Genomic DNA, 18,864 nt, shown 5'->3' with positions numbered 1-18,864 from the left:
CAGAGAGCCACAATGTACCTGAGGACTAACACTCTCTTGCTGGAGAAAACAATGAGATATGAGCATTTAGCAAAAGAAAAAAGAACCTACAGATGTACCCCATAAATGACCCATCTATTTTTTTTAATTGCTACCAAAGTGTCACCAGCACCTCAAAATAAAAAGCAAACTGCCTCCTCTCCTATGTCCCCACCTTTGCTAAGGCTACCAAATGAAGCTGCCTCTTCCCACACCTTTATGTCCAAGAGGCCATAAAGAGAGGTCATTTTCTAAATACTTCCTGTTTAGCTCACACCTGAGCCCCTCTGCCCGAATCTGTGCTGTCAATCACATCCTCGTCTGTCCCTGATCTGGGAGGCAGTCCACCATCCATACCATTAGTGATAGTTCCAAAATGCACCTCCACCTGTGTCTCTGCCCTGCTTAAACCCTTCTGTGTCCTCTATTACCAAGAGAGCTTGCTCTCAAGGGTCAAGGAATTTACTAGGATTCCCCAGGAAAATGTTTTGCTTTGCACCATTTCTACAGGGACTCGCCTTCATCCCTCCTGACTCTGAGGTGAGAGCTTGAGAGGGGTCTCTGGTTTGTTCCCTTGCCCCTTCCCGCTAACCTCCCCTTTCCCTGCCATCCACCAAGCCCTCTGGCATATGGAATGAAGCCCTCAGGGCACAAGAGGCCTTCTGGCTTCACCCAGTACACCCACTGCAGCCCCCCAGCTTCTCACCAGGCCAGACGTCCTCCTGCTCTGTATTGGCCACTCCTGCCTTTCTTCTGTCTGATTCACCTCCCTGTCCTGCTAACTCCCACCTCCCTCCCAACCTCACTCAGCTCAGACATTTCCTTCTTAAGCAGAGGACATCTCCCTTACCTTAGACCTGTGTTACCTTTTCCTCAGCCTCGGACTTCCTGCAGGGTGAAACCCAATCTCATGTGGCTTTGTTCCCCCTAGCAGATGCTTCTTAATGGTTTTTGTATAAATAGATGTGTGTCAATAAACAAATGGGTAAAGGAAATCATGGTAACCAGGTCTATGTGAGCTAACTAAATAGACTGTTTTGCAAACACTTTGTAACAATATCTTATCACTTGTACAGTCAACCCAATCTGACCAGTAAACCACCAGCAACAACCAGACTATGGCACAACTGAACTTCTTTTGGTCATCTTAACGTGCCATTTGTTGAGAGTAGTCATTTATTGATCAAATCACATATGAAATCAACTCTCCCCCTTAAAAAGAGCATATGCTAACTATTATGGATAAGAAATATTAGCATTTATGTGAGAGTTTGCTGTGTACCAGGCACTGTCTGAAGTGTTTTATGTCCCCACAAAAAGCCAAGAAGGCTCCTGCTCTTAGGGAGCTCACTCTAGTAATCATTGAGGATCTTTCGAATTTCTGTGGTATCTGTTGTTATTTCCCCTTTTTTATTTCTGATCGAAGGGCTCAGTCTACAGGTGAGAAAGTTGCCCCTGGCATCCAGCAGACACCAGTGAGCCCTGTCCATGGGCTCTGGACCAGGCCAAGGTCACACAGCTCTTGTTCTTTCCCAATGGGTTATAGTGTCTCTGAGGACACAAATGGGCGGTGTGTGGTTTCCACTAGAAGCAGTGAATGATGTTTTTCGATGTAGAACCATAATTAAACTATCTACAGCTTTTGTCTTATATTCGGATCAAAAAGACACCACAAATCTCAGTTGCTGTAGAGCTGGACCCTGTTATTCCCACTTGTCAATTTATTCATAATATGCAACATGCCACAAGTCAGGCTGAAAAAAGTTGTTTCCGACTTGACTGAACTGATTTTTGCAAAACTGGTTACAAACCCTTAGAAAACCAGTTCTGAGAAGACCTTAATTTAATCATCAAAGAGCAAGAAATATGGGTGCTCTGCAGCTTCAACAACACCCGGTTCCAGAAAAGACCAACAAAAGGCAAATCAGAGGAGAGGGCACACAAGCCAAAGTGAGCAGGAGAACAGGGAGGGGACCTGAGGACCCCAGTGGAGATGGCTTTCTCCAGGGCTGACTCTGTCCTCACATCCTGTTCCCTCAAAGTTCTGAACTTTTGAATAAAACGACTTGCCTCATCAATATTCTGCTTATCCAAGATAGGAAACCAGGCTTAAAGGAGACGAAAAGCATCATTTTTGCCATGCCATTTATTCGTTGCTATTTCCCTTTGTGTTACGCTATAATTGCTATAAACTAAAAATGAATAGTAAAGCACTAAGGGCTCTCTTTTCCAAAAGGCAGGAGGCTTTGACTTCCCATCCTCTGCCTTCCAGAGACGCTCAGTTGAGACTTTCTCGTCTACGGAGAGACTCTGTACCTGTGACCTGAGACGGCATTCTGTCCCCAGCTCATCAGTGGACAGTGGATGCAACTCTTAACCTCCCTTCGCCTCTATCTCTCCATCTGCAAAATAACGGAAATAGTGTGGGCCACCTGCTTCCTTCACAGGAGTGTGGTGAGGATTAATGACGTTAGGCTCATGCTGTCAGCTTTCAGAAGAGCTCCATGATTTCAGAACGAGAGACCCTGCCTGGATATCAAATACAGTTCCCTCATCAAAGGACTCTGGGGCTATCCATATATCTTCAGAACCAGGGGCACGGGGACACCAGCTTTTCTATTTGTTATTTGAAATGGTGCCCAAAAGAGAAGAGGACAAGACATGACTGAGGGCTTGATGGAGACAACCCTTCTGGTGACTGTCCATTCAACATCTGTCCGAGGGGAGGTGATAATGGAGCCTTAGATTGCCTGAGTCCATTATCATTAGTGCGTTATTTGGTGCTGAATGGATTGAAAGGACAGGTCAGACCACAGACGTCTTTGTGGAAGGCAGAGCGCAGCCCACCCCCACCAGCCCCTCCAGGCTGTGACAGTGAGCGGCGGGGGGCCTCCCCCCTTCTCCCTCCTCATCTACTCACACCCTGCCCCCACCCCTCACTCAAGAGTTCACAAACTGTTCCTGCCAGTTTAAGCACAAACTGTTCCAGGAGGTAACAGGGCCACGGTAATTAATTTTGCTCCTTGACTGGAAGGTGAAAAGCTTTTTATTATGTAAATTATAAATGTCCTGAAGGGAAACTTTATCTCCCTCTCACCAATGAGCCCATCAGGCTGCCTGAATCAGGAGTTTTTTTTTTATGTTTATTAGTCTAGGGGGGCCAGTTAGGACGTTTCATAGCTTCCAAGTGCTGACATTTATCTATTGCTTCCAAATAAACCTAGTGGCAGGGAGCCACGGGTGGATCACTAAACGTGGAGGAGGGGCAGGGGGTCTGACTGTCCACAAACAGGCCGAGAGCAAAGGGCGGACAGCGGCCCACAGGGTTATGGAGACCCACCACGCCCTCTGCCCCGTGACTCCCCTCACCTGTCTCCTCTTTGCCTTGCCAGTGATACTGCAGCTTCTCAGCACAGCTGCCCTCCCTAAGGCCGGGGGCGCCCTATCTCCCTCCCCACCCCCAGCATTCCCCACCAGGCTACTTAGCTTCTTTGGGAACCATTCTTGTTGCCCAAAGAACACTGGAACTTTTTCTTCCCCCGGAGGAAATAGTTTACACACTGTGATGATTAATGTTATATGTCAACTTGGCTGGGCCACAGTACCCAGATATGTGGTCAGACATTATTCTGCGTGTTTCTGGGAGGGTGTTTTTGGATGAGATCAACATGTAAATTGCTGCTGCTCCTAAGTAAAGCAGATTGCCCTATAGCGTGGGTGGACCTGGTCCAATCAGTAGACGGCCCGACGAGAACAACAGACTGGCCTCCCGGAGCAGGAGGGGACTCTGCCAGCAGGTGACCTTTGGACTTGAACTACAACATCAGCATCTCCCCGAGTCTCCATCCTGCTAACCCACCCTGCAGATTTTGGACTTGCCAGCCTCCATAATCACATGACCAATTCCTTTAAATCGATATTTCTATTTCTATGTATATTGTCTATATATATGTGTGTGTCTATGTGTGTTTCCATATGTATGTGTGTGTATGTATGTGTATATACATATATAAAGACATATACATATACGGATATATGTTGTGTTTCTCTGGAGAACCCAACACATATGCTGATGACCATGTTAACCACAAACACTTCACTCCAAAAGATTGGCATTTATGAGAGTGGCTGAGGCCTGGCAGGCCTTGAGAAGGGGTCAGCTTAGGTTTTCTCCTCTGATGCAGCAGCATGTCCTGATCTGTAGCCGGTCACTGAGTAACACTTCCGAGGCTGCAGAGTGGAGCAGGGAGCAGATGAAAAAGAAGCCGAGAGCTGTGATGAGCCTTTGCTGACTGACCCAGACTGGGACGTGGGCTCTGCACCCTCTGCAAGGTGGACAGAGAAATGGCACACGTTAGCAAGACGCATAGAGGAAGAATGTATAGTAAGCGTATAAGAAAAGCGTATAGGAAAAATCCCTGTTTTGTGGTGGGATGAGAGGTCAGGAAAGCCATCTCTGAAAGGTCATTTGAGAGAAACTGGAAAACCAACAGGAGCTGCTCTTGTTCAGGAGAGCACAGGAGGCCAGGGGGCGGCAGGTGTGGAGGTCGGAGGCCAGATATTCTTGAGGGGCAGAAGAGGGGAGTGGGCTGGAGGGCTAGGATGCCAGGGGGCAGCTGTACTGCAGAGGACTGTGCTTATTCTCCAAGAACCAAGAGAAGCCAATGAAATACATTAAGCGAAGGAATAACATTATCCTGATTTGTATCTTCAAAGATGATTTGGTCACCTCTATGTGAACATGGTTTGGAGAGTAAAATGGAGGCCCCGGGGGAAAGGCCACACGTGACCCCTGCATCTGGCCACACTCCTGCAGGATGAGAGAAAACTGCTACCTTCTCCCCTTCAGCTTGTTACTGTTCAAGAAGAGAGATGCTTGCTTACAGGGAGATAGACTGAGTTGCAATACATACTTAAAAAATGGAGATAGGCGAGAGAGAGAGAGAGCCATTCGAGGCTGAATATTCAGAAATTATTTATGGGGAAAGGAATCTCGCGTAAGAAGCTCTGGAGCAGCCTTGGAGGATAGGAAACCAGGGAGAAGAGAAAAGGGAATTTAAAATTCTTACTGTGGATTATAGTGGGATCGTTTTATATTTATCCAAAAAAAGTAAGTTAGGGATTTGAGTTATTTATTAATTATTCTTGGTGGTAGGACAGTGTTTCCTTGGAGATACCACTCCTCCAATACTTAACGGGCCTTTATATAAAAAAAAAATTGTTGTAACTTCATCACAGGGATGTTAAAACAGCCCCATGGGCAGCAATGACCCAGGTCAGGTTATAAAAGAGCAGGGACCTACTTATGGAGGTGAAGGGAGAAAGCAGAAGGGGGAGCCAGAGTGTGGCAGAGCCTGAAAAGTGTCCCCAAAATTTATTCTCCCCTTCTCCCATAAATACTACAGCGTTTAGCTGGGCACTCAGACACCCAAAATAAAGCCTGTATGTCCCAGCTCCTTTGAAGTTGAGTAGAGCCACGTGGCCAAGTTAAGGCTAAGGGGCTGAGCGGAAGCAGTATGTGAGGCGTCCAGATCCCGCCCCGGAAGTGGCCTTCCGTCTCTAGCCTCTTCCTCCTTTTCTGTGGGCTGAGCTGAGGAAACAGTGGTAAACGGTGCTGGAGGGTGGGATAAAGGCCGCATGGTGGGGTTGGTGACTGTGCAGACCAAAGGCGTCACCACCGCAGGCCAGGATGACTGATGCCTGAACTGGTATGTAAGAGATAAAGAATTTCTATCTTATTTAAGCCATTAATTTTAAGCTATATCCTAACTTATGCAAACTTTCCTAGTGATCCTTCAGGGCCCTGGGGGTGTAGGGGTAAAAAGACAAGCGTGGACTCTTCCCACAACTCTGTTCACGGACTGGGGACTTGGGAATCTCATGACTGTGCCCCTCAGTCCAGACACACAGTGATTTATGGACCAAGTCCACGTCCCTAGCTGCCATTCATTAAAAATTAAAACACACAACTTAAAACTCTGTGTGTTTCTGATACTTCTTTATAATAACAGTTGCAACATTTTAGTGGTAGAAAATTCCAGTCCGGTTTTAGAAATCTCTGCAAAAGACATTCCCAGACAGTCCAAACTGTGAGATCCATCATATACACTGTGGTCTCTGAGGAAAAGGACCCAAGGTTTACCACCAGCCCCACGACTGACATCAGACTCGGGCAGCCCGAGGCACTTCATAACTCTAACCTCCATTTCCCATCTCCTCAAGAGTAGAAATGATCACAACCCTCCCACGGAAATATAGTAAGGACTGTGGCCTCAGAGAAGCATAGGGCAAGAGGGGACCTTACCGGGATCCCGGCCCCTCCTCACGTGTGACGCATGTTCATTTTCATCACTTTGTCCCTAAATAGGTTTCTATACGTTCTGCTTAGTGCCTACATTTCCATAGCGAAGGGCCTCACTGTTACACTGCCTGGTATATTTGATACATAAAGCGTTACTAATCCATGCAGCTAAAAGCTACCCTTTCACTCTGTCACGTTGCTCTAAGGTAGAGAAGACATGAAAGGCAGCATGCCCATGCGAAGCTGGGTCAGACTTTAAGGTTAGATGCATCTGGCCTTGAACTCCAGGTTCACCGTAGATGTGACCTTAGGCAAGTCACAGCATGTGTTTAAGCCTCAATTTCCTAAATTATTGTAAAACATATTCCAGGGATCACATCTGATGGACATACAGTGGTGCATAATACCTGCACTCAGCAGTTACTTAATGCTTCGTGGTGTTTGCTGCTGCTGTTATTTCACCATTATTGCTCCAGGCATCCCAGGAGCAGTATAGCTAGACCGCCTGGGCTCACATCCACGCTCTGCCACTCGAGAATTGTGGGACCTTTGGTAAGTTACTGAACTTTTGTGTGCCACCGTTTCCTGACCTAGAAATGAGGGACGATAATAATACATTGCATTCTTGCAGGGAGAGTAAGCATGTAAAGAGATGTGAACCACTCAGAACAGAGCTTTGTTCACAGTAAGCATGTTATAAATATTCACCTCTGTTACTCTTAAGGGAAAATGACTTACAAAATAAGGTCTGCTATTCAAAAAATAAGCTAATCTCTTTGCAAGTTCTAAAATAAAATCAGACCTGACTGATTTGGAAAAACAGCATCAATCCTTAACTATATGGCAAAATGAAGAGTGTCATGACTGTGGATATGTTGGAAGAGCAACTGAAAGAAAAGTCTCTTAGGCTCGCCTTTTATGCTAAACTTGCTTCAGTAAAGATGCTCTTCATTGGGGTGATATTGGGGTGTTCCTGAATAAAACAGAAGTACAGGGAATGGGAAACAGTCTGCCATTCACAGCAGGCAGGTGAAAGGTCAAGATATATAAGGTTATATAAAATATTTTCAATAGAATGATAGAAAAATTTTCTTATCTTATCCCCCATGGTATCAAAGCTGAAACTTGAAGAGAAGGCAAGACTGAAAGAGCCTGGGAGTCTGGCCGGGCTTCCCCTGGTCAAGGCCGTGCTCTTCCACCCACCAGCCGGCTAACTCAAGGAGCTTCACCTCACATTTTGAGCCCCAGGTCCCTCAACTGCAAAACAAGGGGGCTTAATTAGAAGAGCAGAAAAATCCGTGCAATTTTTACATTCTAGGATCCTACGTTAACCTGGCCAAGTACACATTAGCAGGCAAGCAGCACTGTCAAGTTTTAAGGGTCACTTTCTTAGATTTCCTATTCTTTGTTCTACTACATAATCTCAATATGCTTAGTAGAATATTTTCTTGTAGGCTGGGCGAGGTGGCTCATACCTGTAATCCTGGCACTTTGGGAAGTCGAGACGAGTGGACTGCTTGCACTCAGGAGTTTGAGACCAGCCTGAGCAAGAGTGAGAACCAGGCTCTACAAAAACAGAAAAATTAGCCAGGCACTGTGGTGAGTACCTATCCTAGCTACTCAGGAGCCTGAGGCAAGAGGATCACTTTAACCCAGGAGTTTGAGGTTGCTGTCAGCTATGATGCTATAGTAGTCTACCCAGAGTAACAAAGTGAGATTCTGTCTCAAAAAAGCAAAACAAAACAAAACAAATTTTGTTGTAGATCTATAAAAAAAAAGGATATTGTATCAGCCACAGTGGGTTAAGTTATGCTGCAGTAACAAATAATTCCAAATATCTAAGTGGTTTCAACAACTAAGTTTTATGTGTACAGATGCTAAATGCCCATCACCAGTCAGCTGGGTCACTGCTCCATGACCACTTCATTCCAGAACCCAGACTAATGGAGCAGTCCCCCCGTCAACACTGGGTTCATCTGGCAGAAAGAAAAAGTGACATTTCACGGGCCAGGTGCAATGGCTCATGCCTATAATTCTAGCACTCTGGGAGGCCCAGGCGGGTGGATCGCTTGAGCTCAAGAGTTCAAGACCAGCCTGAGCAAGAGGAAGACCCCATCTCTAAGAATATACAGGCACTGTGGTGGGCACCCATAGTCCCAGCTACGTGGGTGACTGAGGCAAGAGGATCACTTGAGCCCAAGAGTGTGAGCTGTGATGCCACGGCACTCTACCTAGGGTAATGAAATGAGACTCTGTCTCAAAAATAGAAAGAAATAGAGGCATTTCAGACCATGAGCTGGCTCTTGAAAACACTGTGTGGGAGTCACAGGCATCCCTTCTGGCCACAGGTTATTGGACCAAGTGGGTCACACGGCTTCTTCTGGCTTCAGCGAGAAGGGGATGAGTAGTGAATCCCCCCACAGAGAACAGGACAGGGAAGGGAGGGGAAAACCTGGTGAATGCTACTACAACCTACTAAAGATGCCAAGACTTCATCTCATGAACTGGAAACTGACTTGCTCCTAAAAGGGAGAAGAAGAAGAACCTCTTCTTTGCTAAGGGGAAACGTCCATCACTCAGGAGTGTTTGGAACCCAACTACACAAATATCAGAACGCTTCTAGGAAAACGCTAGCTGAGGGAGCAGTTTCTCTTTGCTATTTTGTGAGAAAATAAATGCCAAACAAATAAGGGGGAAAAAAAACCCTCCAAGGAGAGGGGTGCTGTCAGAGCTGGGGAGACAGATTAGGAGCCGGGGAAACCCAGTCTTGGAGAGATGACACCATTTTCTGCAGCTCCCGCAGGTTCCAGCTAATGCCTGCGTGGAAGCAGAATGTGAGTGCAGAGGATGCCAGCAAGTACATAAAAGGCAGAGGGAGAAGGCGCAACATGTTCTGCCGCCATTTCCAGGAAAGGGACGGTGTCCCCAGCAGCCTCCCACCGTAGATGACCAGAAAAAAAAAAAAAAAAGCAAACACAAATAACATTCATTGAAGATCCGAGTCCTGACTACTGTGTCTCGCAGCACATCCTCCCTGCGATGCTGGCCGCGGCCCAGCCCAGCCACTTGAAGCAGCGCTGGCAGCCTGCTCCCTCTTGGCACGGAGCTCGCGGCAGCTGGACGGCTTGTAGGCAGTGTAGTTTTGCAGCTGGTGGTGGTAGCAATTGGCAAAAGCTGACTGTCCAGATGGGCATTAAATTTTCTTTAATGTTTATAATATGTCAAAAGAGAATAATCCTATGTCAGAGTGGTTTAGAAGAACTTTTATTCAGGAGCTTGCAGAAATTTTTTTTCGACAAAATAGAGGTAGCTTTATTTCAACTGCCCACGTGAGTCTCCCTCCCTTAAATGAGTTCAGGGTAGCCCTCCCCAGGAGGCATTCCCGGCGATTAGGGACCAGAGGGGTCTCCAGCCTGTTCCCTTTCTCAGGGTCTCCATGATGTGTTGATCAGTAGCCAGCATTCAGCAGCACAGGCACAGGATTGGAATGGAGGGGCCAAAAGGAAAATCATGTTTTATTCTGGAATTTTTATGATCCTCAGAGGGACCGGTGCCATTCAGGTAACATTACAAAATTAGGAGTGAAGTAATAACTGTGTTGTAGAGAGGAATAAGAACTGGAAAAAAAAAAAAAAACCCAAAACACCATTTCCAGACACATAAAACAGGCAAGGAATTGATATTCAATATATTTGTTTTAAAATTGCTATAAATCAATGAGAAAACCAAACAAATCAATGATCTATTTTTAAAATGTGCTTCAGGTATGAATCTACCATTCACAGAAGAGGAGATTCAGATGGCCCGCGTACTTGGGAGATGATTATGAACCCCATTAGTGATCAGGGAAAAACAAGAGAGACCATTCTTACACAAAAATCGGGAAAACAAGTACCCTCTTACTTAACATACTGCTGGGGGAGTGTAAGCAGGACAGCCACTTCGGAGGTAACGTCTCAGTATCTATAAATTTAAAATGCCCTACAACCCAGCAAACTCTTCCTCACCCTCACTCCTGTGCAAGAACATTCACAGAAGCGTACAGGAAGCCTATGTATTGCTATTCATTGCCGCAGCACTAATCAAAGCAGGGACCTTGGACCACTGGCATTAGCATCCTCCAAAAGCTTGTTCAAAATGTTAGAAATGGGGGGGTGGGGGGTTACACCCAGAGCTACTGGTCAGGGATGGGTCCCCAGAGTCTATTTTAACAAGCCCTTCAGCAATTCTGATGCTTGCCCAATGTGGAGAAGCACTATGTCATAACATTCTGGCTGAAAATGGAAACAATCTAACTGTCCATTGTACACCAGGGCTTATTTGTATTATAAAAAGTTAACTAGTAGTTTGAAAGAATGAAGTAGATATAGCTGATCCAGAAAAACATGGAAGAACAAAAGCGTACAGTATAATATTCATGTGAGGGAGATGATCTCACTTTGTTGCCCAGTCTGGTCTCAGACTCCTGGGCTCGAACAATCCTCCCGCCTCAGCCTCCAAAACTGCAGGGATTACAGGAGAGAGTCACCACACTCAGCTTATGTCTAAAAAAAAGAAACTACAGAATGGTACCATGTATTCTAAACACACGCCTTTCTACATGGGATCTACATTTCTGTAAACATATGTACAGCATTCAGCAAAAGGTCTGGACTCAGGTGACAACAATTCTGTGGGAAATACTGGGATTCACATGGTGGTCAATGGAAACTTTGGCTTTTTCTTTATTGTTTGATTATTTGTAACAAGAACTCATACAGGTATTATTGGTGAAACTTTTATTCTTCTTTTTAATTTTAAGAAATAGCGCTACCTAGGATTTGGAGATTCAAGTTCCCCACCACCCAGCTGTGCCACCTTGGGCAGGGCCTTGCCTCCCTGGACTTTAGCTCTCTGATCTGCCAAACAGAGGCATTGGGCCAGTTAACCCCAAAGGGCTTTTACTCAGCTCTATCACGCTAGGATTCTTTGCAGAAGAATGGTGTGAAAATTAAGTCACTTAATAAACCTGACAAAAACAAGAAACAGAAGAATGTACACACACAGATAGACACACACAGAGACACAGATACACAGACACAGAGACACACACAGACAAACACACACACAAAGAGAGACACACACAGAGACACAGACACAGATAAAGACACAGACACACACACAGAGACACACAGACAGACACACACAGAGACACAGATATACAGACACAGACACACAGACAAACAGACACAGAGACACACAGAGACACACAGAGAGACACACACAAAGACACACACAGAGACACAGAGACACACACAGACACACAGAGACACACACCAACACACACAAACACACACACAGACACACAGAGACACACATCCAAAGATACACACAGACACATAAACAGACACAGAGACACACACAGACACACACAGACACATACACAGACACACAAAGACAGACACAGAGACACACACAGACATATAGACACATACAGAGACACACACAAAGACACAAATAGATACATAGACATACACAGACAGATACACACCAGCACACACAGACACACACACACACAGATACACACACAGACACACACACATGTCCTTTGAAGAGCTTGGTAATAAAGTTATTTTAGGAATAATGACTTGCATGAGATTTCTTGTCTTTTTTGCTATAGTTGTGAGAAGTCCTTATTTGTTTATTTACTTGGCATTCGTGACAGACATCTTTCAAGAAGCTCTTCATTTTTAAAGTAAAATTTAGAGACACACTAAAATAAGTTGCCTTTCAAAATTTTCCAGGGGCTTGAATTTCAGTGAATCTTCAGGACTCTGATTTCTTTTTTTTTTTTTTTTTTTGAGACAGAGCCTCAAGCTATCCCCCTGAGTAAAGTGCCATGGCATCACAGCTCACAGCAACCTCCAACTCCTGGGCTCAAGCGAGTCTCCTGCCTCAGCCTCCCAAGCAGATGGGACCACAGGCGCCCGCCACAACGCCCGGCCATTTATTGTTTGCAGCCATCATTGTTGTTTGGCGGGCCCAGGCCGGGGATTTGAACCCACCACCTTAGGTGTATGTGGCTGGCGCCTTAGCTGCTTGAGCTACAGGCGCTGAGCTAGGACTCTGATTTCAATAGAGTGACCGCCCTGTCCTGGGAGGATGCATTGGTGTAGAATTACACGGGCAGTGAGTTTGTAATGTTATGGTCATATAGATGGTGTCAGGTCAGAGACCTATGGTGATTGTATTATGCCTTGATTCTGATAGAAAAATCAGGGATTTGTGTCAGTCACTATGTACACCTGCAATGTCATTCATAACCTAAAAAAATAAGAAACAGGAGTAGCTTGTATCGTGTACAGGTCTGCATTTGTTTTGACCAAGACGTAGAGAAATCTAAATAAGGTAGAATGCAAGGTGGGAGGGATAGATAAGAAAGGATTTTGATTAAAGAAGAACTGAAAAGAAACAAACATTCCGCTAAAAAGCAAAGGGTAAGGCAAAGCGCATTAGAAAGTTCAATCCATCTTTCCTTATAAGAGAGAGAAAGTCCTGCTTTCTTGTGCAAATGCAGTATTCAAATACAAGGGGCTAGAAGGAGCATCCGATTCTATTAACAACCCTGTCATACTATAACCAATTAACGATAAATTTGGGACTAGAATCCCCTTGTCCCGTCCCGTAGGCAAGGGCTCCTTCCTGAGTGTTAACAGAACAAACACCTGTCAGCACCTTGTATACAAGTGGAAAAGGAAGCCCAATTTTATAAGGAAATTAATTTTGAAAAACAGAGTTAAATGCTTTTCATTGTATACATTTAAAGTGAATTTAAAGAAGATATATGAGGAAATATTCTTTACAAGTGTAAATGAAATATATTCTCCATTCAAACTTAACAATTCTGAATATGGATTAAATTGCTATTTATCTTTTAAAAGAAGAATGAAATGATACTACCTGCTGGCTATCTTCATGAGTCACCCCAGATCCATTCTGCATTTTTCTCTGCCCTGCTCTGGCCCCTGGACACTGACCATCTCTTGTCTTTGCGCTTTGATTGGGTTTGTCCAGTAGGAGTAAGGGCAGGAGGGATTAGTATTTGGAGGCAGAAGAGAGGTTGGGCATTACCCCCTCACCCTGCCTATTTTCTCCCTGGCAGTGGCTACCTGGCAGTTCTCTTCCAAACTCTAAACCTTCCCTGGGCTCCCTTATTCGTGCCTTTCATCCACACCTCTGTAAGTAATCCCTTGATATTTTCTTCTCTGAATGTACCACCCATTTTCTACCAGAAGCCTAACTGCTCACTGCACAGAATGAGAAGACTGTGGGTATCCACGAATACTGGTGCAAAGCCAGCAACTCATGCACAAGTCCCATGCTGTCCCTGAATAAATCCTGGCCAGGACCACATCAGGTCCTTCCCAGCCACAGCCTGCCTCTCTTCACGCTCTGCCTCTCCGTCAGAAGAAGGAACCGGCTGGGGACCTGAACACCTTGCGTGTTCTCACTGGGCACGCTGAAAATGCAAGGCCCTGGCCATCCTCGACCTAGGCCAGTTGGACCAGAAAATGTCCCTCTGGTCCAGGACAAAAAAGAGCAGTCTTGCTCACCACTTGCTATAAATGAATGAGAGGTTCGCAGGCCCGGTGTTCCTCAGCCGGGCACAGTCCCGCGGAGTACACAGCATCCACCTGCCCTACCTGTGTTGCTGCCCTGGGACTTGGGGGTCAAAGGGAACTGATGGGAACATGACACTGAACGCTGCTTTCTGGGCTGAGTCTGGCCCAAGAGTCTCATGTCTTCTCCCAACCTGCATGAAATAGTGCGTGCTAATTTATGCGTCTGTGAGTGGGGAAAATTCTCCAACCCCAGCTCTGCACACACTGCATCATAGCCCTGATGGCATTCTGAGTCCTGCCTTCAGGATTTTGCACTTTCTATTCTCTTCAGGGGGAATACTCAGTCCCAAGGTCTGAGTTCCAAATGTTCTCAAGCTTCAGGTCACTTGTCATCTCAGACAGTCCTCTCTCACCACCTGATCAAAAGGCAATCTACTTTATTTTCTTCTTCTTCTTTTTTTTTTTTTTTGCTTGTACAAAAGGTTTTTATTGGTGGGGGAGGGAGGCTGCAGAGCAGCACCAAGGAGGAGAGAAAAAGCGAAGAGAAAAGAGAGGAGAGAGATGAGGAGCGATTGGAGAAGAGAGAGCGAGAGAGCAGAGGAGAGAGGCGGGGAGAGGGGGAGAGAGAGAGCTTATTTTCTACTTAACAGTTTTTCATCATCTTACATTATCTTTTCCTTGTTTGTTTAATACTTACCCTTCCTTACTGAACTGTAGGCTCCAGGAGAAACAGAATCTTTCCCTCTTGTTCTCTGCTATCAAATGAGATAAGGTAACCGTATTCTGAATACCGTGAAGTACAATATCACTCCTATAAAACGCAGGGTTTAGTTTTAACATGAAAGCGCACATTTAGGCTTAGATGACCACCCACGTCTCATGCTGTGAGAACTTTAATATTTTTATTATCATTTAATAATCACTTAATTGCCATGAGATGCATGTTCAATGTAGCCAATTATTATAAAAAGGGGGTGTTGGAAAAGTGAAGGAATAAAAAAGACATTTCTCAGCACACCTACTTGTGATTTTTTTTTTTTTAAAGAAAGAAGGCTTACATTTGCCTTCTTAAAAAATGTATATAAGTGTATGGAGCAACACTGTGATATAATTTTGTTACATGGATATATTGCACAGTGGTAAAATCAGGCCTGTTATTGTATGCGTCCTCCGAACAACACGCATTGCGACCATTAAGTAATTTCTCATCTTCCCCCTTCCTGCCCACCCCGTCTTCACTGTCTGTCATTCCCGCTCTGTGTCCATGTGTACACATCAGTTAGCTCTCACTCGTAAGTGAGAACATCTGGTATTTGTCTTTCCGTGTCTGAGGTATTCCTTTTCATGTTTAATAAGATTCCATTATGTACATAAACCACATTTTCTTTTTTTTTTTTTTTCCCGACCAGGGCCAGGTTTGAACCCTCCACCTCTGGTATATGGGGCCGGCGCCCTACTCCTTGAGCCACAGGCGCTGCCCAACCACATTTTCTTTATCCAGTCACTCACTGATGGACATTATGGATCAACTCTGTCTTAGGTTGAGTCCATAGCTTTGCTATTCTGAATAGTGCTGCAGGAAACATATGAGTTCAGGTGTCTTTTTGACATATGATTTCTTTTCCTCTGGGTGGATACCCAGTAGTGGGATTGCAGGATCCAAAGGTGGTTCTATTTTTTGTTCTTTGAGAAAACTGCATACTGTTTTCTGTAGAGGTTGTACTAGTTCCCTTTTCTCTGCATCCTCACCAACATCTTTTATTTTTTGTCTTTTTAATAATAGCCATTCTGACTTGCCTAAGAAGATACTTCACTGTGGTTTCAATTTGCATTTCTCTGGTGATCAGTAATGTTCAGCACTTTTTCATATCCCATCTGTATGTCTTATTTTGAAAAATGTCTACTCATGTCCTTTGCCCACTTCTTAATGGGATTATTTGGAGTTTTTCTGATTGAGTTGTTTGAGTTCCTTGTAAATTCTGTATATGAGTCACCTGTAAGATGCACAGTTTGCAAACACTTCATTCTGCAGGTTGTATGTTTAATCTATTGATTATTTCTTTCCATGTGCGAAATCTTTTTATTTGTCTATTTTTGTTTTGTTGCCTGCGCTTTTGAGATCTTTTTTTTTTTTGAGACAGAGCCTCAAGCTGTCCCCCTGGATAGAGTGCCGTGGCATCACAGCTCACAACAACCTCCAACTCCTGGGCTCAAGCGAGTCTCCTGCCTCTGCCTCCCAAGTAGCTGGGACCACAGCCACCTGCCACAACGCCCAGCTATTTTTTTGGTTGCAGCCGTCATTGTTGTTTGGCGGGCCAGGGCTGGATTTGAACCCACCACTTTAGGTATATGTGGCTGGCACCTTAGCCACTTGAGCCACAGGCGCCGAGTCAGCTTTTGAGATCTTAACCATGAATTCTTTGCCTAGATCAATGTCCAGAAGAGTTTTACCTAGGCTTTGTTCTAGTATTTTCATAATTTCACCTCCTACACTTAAGTGCTTACTCTGTCTTGAGTTGACTTTTATATATGGAGAGAGATGGGCATTTGTTTTCATTTTTCTGCATATGGTTATCCAATTTTCCTAGCACAATTAATTGAAAAGGGTATATTTTCCCTATGTTCTTGTCAACTTTATCAGAGATCAGCTGGCTGTAGGTGTGCAGCTTTCTTCTAGATTCTCTGTTTTAGTCCAGTGATATATGTGTCTCTTCCTCTGCCAGCGCTATGCTGTTTTGGTTTTGACAGCCTTTGTAGTATAATTTGAAGTTAGGTATGTGATGCCCCAGCTTTGTTCTGTTTGCTCGGGATTGCTTTGCCTATTCAAGCTCTTTTTTGTTTCCATGTGCATTTTAGGACTGTCTTTTTAATTCAGTGAAAAACACTGTTGGTATTGTGATAGGGATTGCCTTGCATCTGGAGATTGCATTGGGAAGTATGGTCATTTTAACAATATTAATTCTTCTGATCCCTAAGCGTGGGATGCTTTTTCATTTGTTTATGTGGTCTGCAATTTCTCTCATCACTGTTTTGTAGTTTTCTTGGCAGAGAAAACCTCCTTTATTAAATATATTCTTAGGTGTTTTATTTTTGTAATTATTATAAATGGAATAGAATTCTTGATTGATTCTCAGCTTGATCACTGGTGCATAGAAACGCTACTGATTTTTACACATTGATTTTGTATTCTGAAAAATTTTCGGAATTCATTCATCAAACTTCAGAGTTTGGGGGAGCATCGTTAGGATTTTCTAGGTATAAAATCATATCATCTGCAAACAGGGATAATTTGACTTCCTGGTTTCCATCGGCGGTCTTTTATTTCCTTCTCTTGTCTGATTGTTCCGGCTAGAATTCCCAGTACCATGTTGAGCAGGAGAGGTGACAGCGGCATCCTTGCCTGCTCCAGTTAATAGGAGGAGTGTGTTCAGCTTTTCCCCCATTCAGTGTGATGCTGGCTGTGGGCTTCTCATATGTAGCCTTTATTATTTTGAGGTATATTCCTTCTATGCCTAGTTTTCAACACATCTAGTTTTAAGTAATAACAGATCACTCTCTTCTAACCAAAAGTACAGCTAAGGGCCCAACCATTTCTAAGCCACTACAATTATAGAGACATCATGCAGAGATGGCGACACTCCAGTGATTTCCAGGGCTTCACCCTCACTAATGAGGTCGATTTCATCAACCAAACAGGAAAACCAGGCCCATTGCTGGCCGCACCATCTGGGGCTTGGGATGTCCACACCGTCCTCTCCACCGCAGGACTTGCTGTTGTGCCGAGTTTTGAAGAGCCTCTGCGGTATGTGCGATTTGCATTCTCACAAAATAAATCTGACACAGTATCGTGGGGGCAGGAGGGGACAGGAAGTTCCCAGTTTTAAATGTTTTCATATCCCCACTCACTGGAGCCTCATGGGGATCTTTATAGAAGAAACCCTGAAACCTCCTCCTAGCTCCCTGCTCACCTGTTCCCAGTGCTTCAATTATCCACCTCTGTTCCCTGCCTGGCTCCGCCTGGCTCCGTCTGGCCAGCCTCCTGGTTTCGGTTGTCCTATGAGGGGTGCGGCAACCTGAAGATCTGAATGTAGAAACCATTTCATAGTATAGAACACACATCCCCCATCAATGCCAGGAAGAAAAATCTCAAACTTTCCGACATAGTGATGTCATAAATTATAAGGCTTTATGGTCAGACTGAAGAAATACCTATGAAAATCTAGAGAAAATTGTGTCTGAGAGATGTTTCTTCATTTGCTAAATGGCAGGGTTGGAATATTTATCTAACAAATACTGTGATGGCACACACTCTGTGCCAGGCAATGTCCAACAAGATAAACTGGACTAAAACACGGCAGAGTTGCCAGAACATTACTAAGTTCCTAAAGCATTGCTTGTTTAATGCTCCCACAAGCATTTGGGGGCAATTTCTGTTATTATTCCCATTCTGCAGATGAAATAATTGAGGCACGGAGAAGTTGAGTAACCTGCCCCAAGGCAGATGAGAAGCAGCAGACCTGGGCTCCAAACCAGGCCGCCTGGCTCAAGGGCCGCCTGTCGGCCACCATGCCGTGCTGCCACTTGGATTACCACCAAAGTCTCCTGCTGTACTAACCCCCATGATTCAGCTCATTGAGAAACAAGAGCCTCATTTCCATGTTTTAAGATGTCTAATATTCATAAATAGGTTGATTAATTGGCCAGATTCTCTCTGCTTCCTCCCTTATAAGCCTGCTTTCTGGCTAAGTGTGGGTGGGGTCAGGACTCTTGTCATAAGCATTGAGAGGTATTGAAAAGGTCCAAAGAAGTCAGGCCGCCATTTACTTTACAAAAGGAGAATTTACTACAGATGCCAAAAAGACAACATCCATAGCACACCTGGGCACGTGCAACCTAAAATCCAGATGTGCTTTCTGGGACAACTCTGTGTGTACACGGGGCCAT

This window comes from Otolemur garnettii, unplaced genomic scaffold (genome assembly GCF_000181295.1).
Source record: "Otolemur garnettii isolate 467f Iridium unplaced genomic scaffold, OtoGar3 scaffold00013, whole genome shotgun sequence".
Classification (NCBI taxonomy): domain Eukaryota; kingdom Metazoa; phylum Chordata; class Mammalia; order Primates; family Galagidae; genus Otolemur; species Otolemur garnettii.
Note: the sequence above shows the minus strand (reverse complement) of the source record.